This window comes from Loxodonta africana (assembly GCF_030014295.1).
Source record: "Loxodonta africana isolate mLoxAfr1 chromosome Y unlocalized genomic scaffold, mLoxAfr1.hap2 SUPER_Y_unloc_1, whole genome shotgun sequence".
NCBI lineage: Eukaryota > Metazoa > Chordata > Mammalia > Proboscidea > Elephantidae > Loxodonta > Loxodonta africana.
In genome coordinates, this window is record NW_026974853.1 from 860,415 (window position 1) to 871,667 (window position 11,253).

Genomic DNA, 11,253 nt, shown 5'->3' on the forward strand with positions numbered 1-11,253 from the left:
TAGTCCAGTTCTTCAGATTATTTGCTCAGCATACAGATTGAATAGGTATGGTGAAAGAACACAACCCTGACACTCACCTTTCTTGACTGTAAACCGCTCAGTCTCCCCATGTTCTGTCTGAACAATTGCTTCTTGATCCATGTACAGGTTCCTGATAACACAATTGTGTGTTCTGGAATTCCCATTCTTCACAATGTTATCCATAATTTGTTATGATCCACACATTCAAATGCCTTTGAATGTCCAGTAAAACACAAGTAAACATCCTTCTGGTATTCTCTGTTTTCAGCCAGGATCCATCTGACATCAGCAATGATATCCCTGGTTCCACTCCCTCTTCTGAATCTGGCTTGAATTTCTTGCAGTTCCCTGTTGTTATACTGATATTCAAATCTATTAATGTCCAGTTTATCTTACCATTAATAAGGACCAGTTATAAAAATATATAAATGGTCACCTAATGGTATTAAAAATATGATATTCAAGTCAGCTATTATAGAGACATCTTTGGTTTAGGGTCTGTCAAAACCAATATGCCTATTGTTCATAGGAGACATCTGTGATATCTCACTGGTTTCTAGTCATGCTTGTAGAGCAAGTCAAAATTTCACCCAAGCTCCTGTCAGTATTAACTATATAAAATACGTATGGGTTCGGACGGGTGTATATCATCACCATTATCATCAGCAACAGCACTTTTTTTGCATTATCACTAAATCAGTTAAAATTTGTGTTAACTGGATAAAAAAAACCCTGAGTTCAAACTTGTATAATAATTAGAGATGTATGAACCCCTTCCAGAATAAATAAACAATTGACCTAATTAGCCAATATCTGGTTTAATTCATGCTCCAGAAATAATCACGACAAATGGGATTACTGTTATTGGTGAAATGGTTAGGTTATATCCTTGGAACTGGGCTTGAACTCTATCCTAGTTGATTGACAATCCACAAGTTTCATTGACTTAAAATGTGGGGATATTTCTCATTTATAATACCTCTTGGGTGTGAGTCAAGTGCAAATCTGCTCTGTATTATCATCTTTTCTATTTCGTTTCTGGTTAGCAGCTCTTATGTTAGTCACTATCATGGCAAATGCGTAGGAATATGGATGGAACCAGGTAAATGGCACTTAATTCTTCTGTTTGAATGTGGAATCTTTCACTTCACTCATATTCCATTTGCCCAGCAAGTCATATGGCAAATCCTGACATGAAAGAGATGAGAAATACCCCGCTACTCAGGATGCACCAAGGATAACCCTTTCCCTTGTTTCTAGGCATAGTGAATTAATCATATATTTCATATACCATTAGGTCTGTATTTGGCTTCCATATCATGTTCCTGTATTAGTCATGGAATTGACTCGAAGGCACTGGGTTGGGATATTAGTCAGAATTTTACTACAATAATGATGCATAAAAGATAACCACAAAATCTTAGTGACATGTAATAAAAAGTATTTCATGCAACTCTACAGATCAGCTAGGTTTTGAGTTCAGGTTGTTTCCATGCATCTCTTGATTTGCTTGGACAGGTTGAAGGGGCATCAGACACTTGAGGCATGTTCATCTCATGGCAGAACTTCATGCTTTCAGAGGAGAAGTCTCTTACAGACTAGGCTGGGAAACACCACACTCACACTCATATCCACATTCCATTAACCAAGTAACATGGCCAAGACTAGTGTCAATGGGTTAGGAAACATACTCCTCCCATGGAGAGCGTGTAGGTCTATGTGTGTGGGGGCGAGCAGGGGAATAATGTCAATATTTGGTGACTAATAATCTAATCTACACAAGTTGCATTCACTCATCCAAGAAATACTTTCTGGACACAAATACTTTTTTCAGATACCAAAGCAGGATGTCAAAGTATATGCATTCTAGTTGTTGTTAGCTGCCATCAAGTTGATTCCGAGTTATGGTGACTTTATACATAATAAAATGAAAGATTGCCATGTCCTGTAACTTCTTCATGATCTTTGGTATTTTGAGTCCATTGTTGCAGCTGTTGGGTTAATCCGTCTCACTGAGAGCCCCATTTTGGTTGGCTCTCTACTTTACCAAACATGGTATCTGTTTCTAGCAATTGGTTTTTCCTGATGACTTGTCCAAAGTAAGCAATTTGGAGTCTCACCATCTGTCATGGATTGAATTGTGTTCTCCCCAAAACATCTGTCAACTTGCCTAGGTCATGATTCCCTTGTACGATTCTATGATTGCCTATCATTTTATGATCTGATGTGGTTTCGCTAAGCGTGTACACCCTATCACTATGATGTAATAAGATGGATTAGCAGACGTTATGTTGATGAAATCTATAAGATCAGGTAGTGTCTTAAGTGAATCTCTTTTGAGATAAAAAAGAGAGAATTGAGAAAAGAGACATGGGGGCCTCACACCACCAAGAAAGGAGTGCTGGATCAGAGCATGTCCTTTGGGTCTGAGATTCCTGCACTGAGATGCTCCCAAACCAAGGGAAGATTGATGACAAGGGCATTCCTCCAGAGCAGACAGAGAGAGAAAGCCTTCCTCTGGTGCTGACTACTTGAATTTGGACTTGTAGCCTACTAGACAGTGAGAGAATAAATTTTTCTTTGTTAACGCCATCCTCTTGTGGTATATCTGATGTAGCAGCATTAGATGACTAAGACACCATCCTAATTTCTAAGGTACATTTTGGTTGTATTTCTTCTAAGACTGAATGAGTAAACATTCATTGTATTGGGAGTCTATGGTATATGCAATATTCTTCATCAACACTGGAGTTTGCATGCACCAATTCTTTTTCTAGCAGTAGTCAGAAGTAGATACACATAATTACATATATATAGTTAGATGGTGCCTTGCTATCTGAAGAAAAACTTAAAAAGTAGGGTAAAAGGACAAGATAGTAAGTGGTTCAGGGATGAAGTCTCTCTATCATTTCTAGAAGCAGACTGCTCAAAGCAAATGAACTGGCTAAAGCCCTAAAATAAGAGATGAGTTAGTATCCAAAGAAGAAACCTCAGCAAAATATAGCTGTAATACAATGAAAGAGCCCAGTGATGTAATAGGAATTGAGAAGCATACAATAAAGGAGGCCAGGTGGAGTTGGGCCTTGAGTTTAATTTTAAAAGCTTTCCATTCAACTCAGGTTTTTGTAAAATTGAATAGAACCTTAATAAAATCTACCATATTTTAAATGGATTATTCCATGTGTTTTATGGTACAAAGATGGGCACAGTAAGACCATTTAGATAGATATTACAAAAGTACAGGTGAGTAAGTATGATGACTTGAACCATCAAGTATGGAAAATAGCAAAATCCTGAAGACAATGAGGAAATGCTGAATAATGCATTCTTTGAGAGAACAGTGCAGTCAGGGATGCTACTAAATCTTTGGTTGAATAAAGGCATCATTTATGGATAGGATGAAGATTGAACAGGAAAATACCTTGGAGAGCATAATCAACCTTTAAACTTCAAATACGTCAATTCTGAATACTTAATATATATCCTCATGGAGATATTAGCTTGGAAGTTGATATTCAACCATGGATTTCAGGGAAGAGATTCTATTTGGAGATATAAATTTGGTAGTTGTAAACATAGAGATAGAAATTAAGCAATGACATAAATTAGATTTAGTCAAATGAGAAGTCTGTTTATTTAAATACGGACACAGCACTGTTCGTTTATTCCAAAATGTCAGGTATCTGGTAGGGGCTTTTACTTATTTTTTAGTATTACTCTAGCTACTACTGGGCCTTTACATACCTACATAAGTTTTAGAATTATTTTGTCATTTCCTTTACAAATTTTGTTGTGATTTTTATTAGATTTGCATAGAATATATAAACAATATAGGTGGAATTTAGTCTTCTTAACCATTAACTTTCTATATCTCAAGAATTATTGAGATCTACCTTCATGTCAATATTATAATTTTATCCATGAAATCCTTGAGTGGATATGTGTGTTCATGAGTGTAGGATTGTGTGCATGCATGTGTGCATTGATATACACACGTGTAAGTCTGTTCACAGATATACATTAATAAAATATAATCAATAAAATACCAAAAAAACACTGAACAGAAAATACCTAAACTAGAAAGCTACTGAACCATTAAAATCCAAAGCAAATCACTGTCATATAATTTTTATGTTACTTTTATCAAAAGATCAAGAAACTTGCAATTCTTATACGTTGTAATATATTTCAGACACAGGGCATAGTGAGGGTAAGGAGTTTCCAGGGGCAATCTCTAAGTTCAGCCTTTCCCTATCCCAAATTTCAAGATGAATAGATGTTGATGAGTCAGCAGAAATGTTTTCCCCCTCTTGTCTGGCTTTCACATTTGTGGCGCCTAAAAGCATTCTGTACCTTGTCTGCTGCACCCTTGGACTTGGACCCTGGTACATGTGCCCTCCTCTACCCCCCTTTTGCTATGCTTCTGTTTAGACAATGGAGAATATAAAATAGAACAAAACCATGTAATTAATACTAATCATACAAATTCTAGTTGCATGACCAAGAACAAGTTACTTAACCTCTCTGAGCCTCAACTTTGTCATCTGTACGATGGCAGTAATAACAGTAACAGATTCAATAGAAGTAATAGGTTTTGACGTTGTGAGGATTAGCTAGTTGCCATCCAACTGATTTCATCTCATGGCAAACGCATACTCCGTAGGGCTTTCAATTGCAGTACCTTTTCAGGTAAATCACTAGGTCTTTCTTCTGAGTTGCCTCTGGGCAGATTGAAACCACAAACACTTTGGTTAACAGCAAAGAGCTTAATAATTTGTGCAACTAGGGACTCCCTGTGAAAGTTAAGTGACTTATTATAAACAAAATGTGTAGAATACTGCTTGGTATATTGTAGTTGCTACCTAATTGTTATCAGAAATTGTTATCAATATATCATGAATATTTATGGCATTATCACTGAAACATTTGATAACAAAGAGAACAAAAATATAAAGTTGGACCAGTCTCATTTATGCATGTTATTTAATACCATAAATAAAATCCCAGAAAATGAATGCTATCAGTAGATAAAAAGATACTGTATTTTAAACATATATTTGTAATTACAAAATTCCTAAGATGGTCCTACAATAGGACCAGTACAATCATCCATTCATTAAAAAATATTAAGTATGTGCATATTGTTTGTCAACTGCTGTTACAGGTCCCATAGAAATGGAAGTAAACCGTCAGACAAATTCTCTGCCCATCAGAAACTTACATCCCAATGTAGAAATACACACAAAATGCATATACAATTAGAGATACAGTAAAATTCAAAGTAATGCTAACGCTTACAAAATGAGCAAGGCATTGAAGTAGAATGTTAATTTATAGGTTAAATTAGTTGGTCAGCAAAGTCCTTTCTTAAGAATGATATCTGAGCAGAGATCTGAATGAAAGGGGAGAGCCAACCAACAGGAAAATATGCACACACACACACACACACAAAATACTAGGGGAGAGAACCAACCCCAGCCCAAAGGCCTGGAGGCAATGAAACAAAACAAGGAGGATGCACAGGAGAAATCAAGGGAGAGAGGGGTGCTCTGTAGTGAGGTGAGAGATATGTCCAAAAGATTATCATGGCAGCCTAAAGGACTTGGATTTATTTAAAATCTTTGAAAAGATTTGATCAGAGAGACATGTCACCTGAGTAATGTTTTAAGAACTTTCCCCTGGATGTTGACTGATTAGACTCTAGAGGGAAAAATTTAAGGTTGGGAGAGCAGTTAGGAGGCCCTTACAGTGTCTGAGCAAGCTGTAATGGCAGCCAGGCCCAGGGTGTTGGCAAGAGAGTAATTTAGAATTGGGCAGATACGGAATCTATTCTGAAGATACAACCAACAGAAAGTGTTGTATATAAGATGTTAGAGAAAGAGAGAAGTCAATGAATACTCCAAATTAGAGAAAAACCCTGACATCACATCAGTGGAGGAGAAACATTTTTGGTAAAAAATAATACAAATTCCCATAGAACACTAAATACAAACATACTATTTTTTTTAATAGCCTAGAAGAGGCAAAAAAAAAAATCTGTAATATGATAAAAATGCACACATAGTTTAAGTGGAAAATAAAACACTGTTAATGTTTTCCATCAATGTTATAATCAAACATTAAGGACCCAATACTCAACATTTTTCTTGGAAATCGTAGACCTGGATATCAACACTGGAACCAAAAATATCTTATCTTTGAAAAGCTAGCAAAAACGAATGGTATTTACGTATGATATAATCAACCTGAAACACTATTAGACTCAACTGAATAATCATATGAACTAAAAAGAATGCTCAGAAAGTATAATTGGCACCCCATTAGTATAGATAAAGTATAACCCTGAAGGGTTATAAATTTTATTTTCTTATAAAATCAAATATGCAACAAAATTTATACATTTCCTAAATATAAATTGTCAATTTATATTTAGGAAATGTATTTTGTGATATTTATATAAAACATTTTTGCCTTGAACGCCACTTAAACCAAATGAAATCCATTGTTATTGAGTTGATTCCAACTTACAGCAACCCTATAAGAGAGATGTAACTGCTCAGTAGGACATTCTTGCTGTACTTCTTCCAAGACATATTTTTTTCTCCTTTTGTCAGTCCAAGGTACATGAAATATTCTTCACTAAAGCCATTATTCAAAGGCACCAACTCTTCTCTGGTCTTCCTTACTCATTGTCCAGCTTTCACACACATATATAAGGCAGTAGAAAAAAACATGGCTTAGATCAGGCACTCTGTAGTCCTTAAAATGACATCTTTGCTTTTTAACACTTTAAGGAAGTCTTTTGCAGCAGATTTGCCTAAAGTAACACATCATTTGATTTCTTGAATGCTGCTTTGATTGTCACTCCAAGCAAAATGAAATCTTTGACAAGTTCAATATTTTCTCCTTTTATGATGACGTTTCTTACTGATCTGGTTGTGAGGATTTCTGTTTTCTTTATGTTGGGGTGTAATCTATAATGAAGGCTGTGGTTTTTGATCTTTATCAGTAAGTGCTTCAAGCCCTCTTAACTTTCAGTAAGCATCGTCTTGTCATCTGCATATCACAGGTTGTTAATGAGTCTTCCTCTAATCCTGATGCCAAATTCTTCTATACAGTCTGACTTCTCAGGTTACTTGGTCAGCGTACAGATCGAATAAGTGTGGTGAAAAGATACAAACCTGATGCACATCTTTCTTAGCTTTAAACCATGAAGTATCCCCTTGTTCTCTTGGAACGATTGCCTCTTGATCTATGTCCAAGTTTCTCATGAGCAAAATTAAGTGCTCTGAATTCCCATTCTTTGCTATGTTATCCATAATTGGTCATGATACACAGTTGAATGTCTTTGCATAGTCAATAAAACACAGGTAAACATCTTTCTGGTATTCTCTGCTTTCAGCCAGGATCCACCTGACGTCAGCAATGATATCCCTCATTCCATATCCTCTCCTGAATTCATCTTGAACTTCTGGCAGTTCCCTGTCAATACACTGCTACAGCCACTTTTGAATGATCTTTAGCAAAATTTTGCTTGTATGTGATATTAATGATATTGTTCAAGAATTTCTGCATTTGATTGGACCTCCTTTCTTGGGAATAGGCATATATATTGGCTCTCTTCCAGTTGGTTGGCCAGGTAGCTCTCTTCCAAATTTCTTGGCATAGACAAGTGAGCACTTCCAGTGCTGCATTTGTTTGTTGAAACATCTCAATTGGTATTCTGTCAGTTCCTGGACCCTTGTTTTTTGCCATGCCTTTCAGCATAGCATGGACTTCTTCCTGCAGTACCATTGGATCTTGATCATATGCTACATCCTGAAATGTTGAACATTGACCAATTAGTTTTGGTATAATGACTCTGTGTATTCCTTCCATCTTTCTCTTGATGTTTCTTGAGTTGTTCAATATTTTGCCCATAGAATCCTTCAATATTGCAACTTGCAGCTTGACTTTTTCTTCAGTTCTTTTGGCTTGAGAAATACTGAGAGTTTTCTTCCCTTTTGATTTTCTAGCTCCAGACCTTTGCACAGTTCATTATAATATTTTATTTTTTTCTTCTCAAGCTGCCCTTTGAATCTTCTGTTCAGCTCTTCTACTTCTTAATTTCTTCTATTCCCTTTAGCTACCGGATATTTTAGAGCAAGTTTCGAAGTTTCTTTTGACATCCATTTTGGTCTCTTCTTTCTTTCCTGTCTTTATGATACATATAAACCAAAACCTATTGTCACTGAGTCAATTATGACAGAGTAGAACTGCCCCATAGGGTTTCCAAGGAGCACCTGGTGGATTCAAACTGCCGACCTTTTGACTGGCAGTCATAGCTCTTAACCACTATGCCACCAGGGTTTCCTATAGCACTCCTCAAATCAACACAAAAGTATAAAAATGAGCAAAATGTATGTCAGGAGAGTCCAGTAGAAGATAAGAAGGCACTAATATATTCATGGAAAGTTATCTAATTTCACTAAAAAATAAATTTAAATTAAAATGGCAGTTGGAATTCATCATTTTTCCAAATGGTTTAGCAGATATTGGAAGATTTAAAAATAGTAATAGTAATGGTCCAAGGGAAAGCAGGTGCCCTCAACCATTGTTAGAAATATGGATCGTGAAACTTTGTGATGATATATTTGCAGTTGTTTTCAATATTTATATTTATGCTAGAAATAATCCAAGTTAGGAATTCATATAATGCAAATAAACAATTTTACATACTTATCTTCATTACATTTTATAAGAGGATTTTTTGAAGCAAAAAAAAAAAAAAAAAAGGGAAGAATTCCCATGACTGTGAATTTCCATCAGTCCGGCATGAGAACATAATGTCTACTTTGAAAGCATGAGGAAAACTTATATTCTAAGCTAGAAAAATATCTATAAAATATAGCTAGACAAGAATGCATTAGATGCAGGCAGGGCCAAGATAGCGGAGTAGTCAGATGCTTCTGATAGTCCCTCTTACAACAAAGACCTGAAAAAACAAGTAAATTGATTATATATATGACAAGCTAGGAGCCCTGAACATCAAAGGCAAAGTTAAGAAATTGGACTTAGCAACAGAGGGAGGGAGATATGGTTCAGAAGCAGCAAAAAGTTGCCGGACCTAACTCAGTGGGAACCTGCACCCCGCATCCCTGATCTGCCGGTGTGACTGCAGAGGGGCTGGCAATAGCTTTCTGTACACGGTTTCACTAGCCACAGAGAGCCAGCGGCACAGAGTCTACTCACACCTCCAGAATCAGAGAAGAACAGCGCTCTCTGCATAAGTGGTAGCATTTAATTCACTGCACAGATCAAATACCTCCCCTTTCAAAAGAACTCTTCCCTATTTATCTGATCCCTCACCCCTCTGTCCCAGGCCCCCGAGCTGGCTTCAGTGACGTTCGATTTCCCTGGGCCTGAGATAGGTCCTGCCATGCATCCAGAGCCATTGGAGAAGGAACAAATTAACAAACAGGGAAAAAATAATCTGATGGCTCCCCTAAGCTGGAAACTCAGGGCAGAAGCAGCTCCTGTCCAGGCACAAGTGGTCCATAGACTTTGAATGGCTTTCACCCCTGCATAGAACTGTGCGGCCCATTTCAGGAGCTGGGCTCTTGTTACAGTGCAAGGATGTGTGGCCTAAGGTCTGACTTTAATGGTTTCAGCTGTGCAGTGGAGAGGTAGGTTCTTGATGCTTGACACTGCTCTATTAAGCAGGGTCCTCACCTACCCACATCAGGGACCTGAGGACTGGTGGCCCCACCTATACCACCTAGCCACCCATGTCAGGGGTACAAGGATAAGTGGTGTCTCCCAGTCCTTACAGTTAAAACAATCGGGTGTCAATGGTATGGCTGCAGAGCCCACCCACTTGTGCACTCTAGAGAACAGGGACGTCTCTTCCTCACAAACACTCAGGGAAAGGTTGTCAGCCCCCTACCTTGCTCAGAGTGTGACCACCTGATGCAACAAGAGACCTGTGCATACACCAATCACCACTGCTCCTCAAAGACAGTAGGTGAGCGCCTACACCACACACTTGGTGACCAACTACCTGGAAATCTGAGCTGAATCCTTACAAGAAAACTGAATGGACTTCTAGGCTCATATATCTGATAACAGCTCTAGCCATCTGGTGACAGGACATTAGAGCTTCAAAGGCTCCATTAATCAAGCCAACTAATTTGAGCAGCCTATTAAGTATTTCAAAACAAAACAAAGCAAGAAGCTAGGACACAGTATGCAAACATACAGAGACAACAGTCAATATCAAATCACATAAAGAAGCAGACAATGATCATGTCAGGAAGCATCCAAAGCAAAGAATTGAGGAATCTTCCAGATGAAGTTATATTCCTAGAATTACCAGAGATAGAATACAAAATATTAATATACAGAACTCTTCAAGATATCAGGAAAGAAAAAAAATAAAAAAGAGATCAGGCAAAACGCAGAACAAGCCACGGAACACACAGATAAAGCAGTTGAAGGAATTAAGAAGGTTATTCAAGAGAATAACGAAAAATTTAATAGGCTTCAAGAATCCTTAGAGAGACAGCAGTCAGAAACTCAGAAGATCAACAATAAAATTTCAGAATTAGACAACTCAGTAGAAAGTCAAAGGAGCAGAATTCAGGAAAATGAAGTCAGAATTAGTGACACTGAAAACAAAATACTTGGTACCAATATATTCAAAGAAAAATCAGATAAAAGAATTTTAAGAAATGAAGAAACCCTAAGAATCATGTGGGACTCTATCAAGAGAAAAAGCCTATGAGTAATGAGAGTACCAGAACAGGGAGGAAAAACAGAAAATACACAGAAAATTGTTGAAAATTTGTTGGCAGAAAACCTCCCTGATATCATGAAAGATGAGATATCCATCCAAGATGCTCATCTAACCCCACAGAAGGTAGATCTCAAAAGAAAGATATCAAGACATATTATAGTCAGTCTTGCCAAAACCAAAGATAAACAGAATTTTAAAAGCAGCTAGGGATAAACAAAAAGTCACCTATGAACTACAGTCAGTAAGACTAATCTCGGACTACTCAGCAGAAACCATGCAGGCAAGAAGGCAATGAGAGGACATATATAAAGACTTGAAGGGAAAATAATTGCCAGCCATGAATTATATATCCAGCAAAACTGTCTCAAATATGAAGGTGAAATTATGGCATTTCCAGATAAACAAAAGTTGAGGGAAATTGCCAAAACCAAACCAAAATTATAAGAAATTCTAAAGGA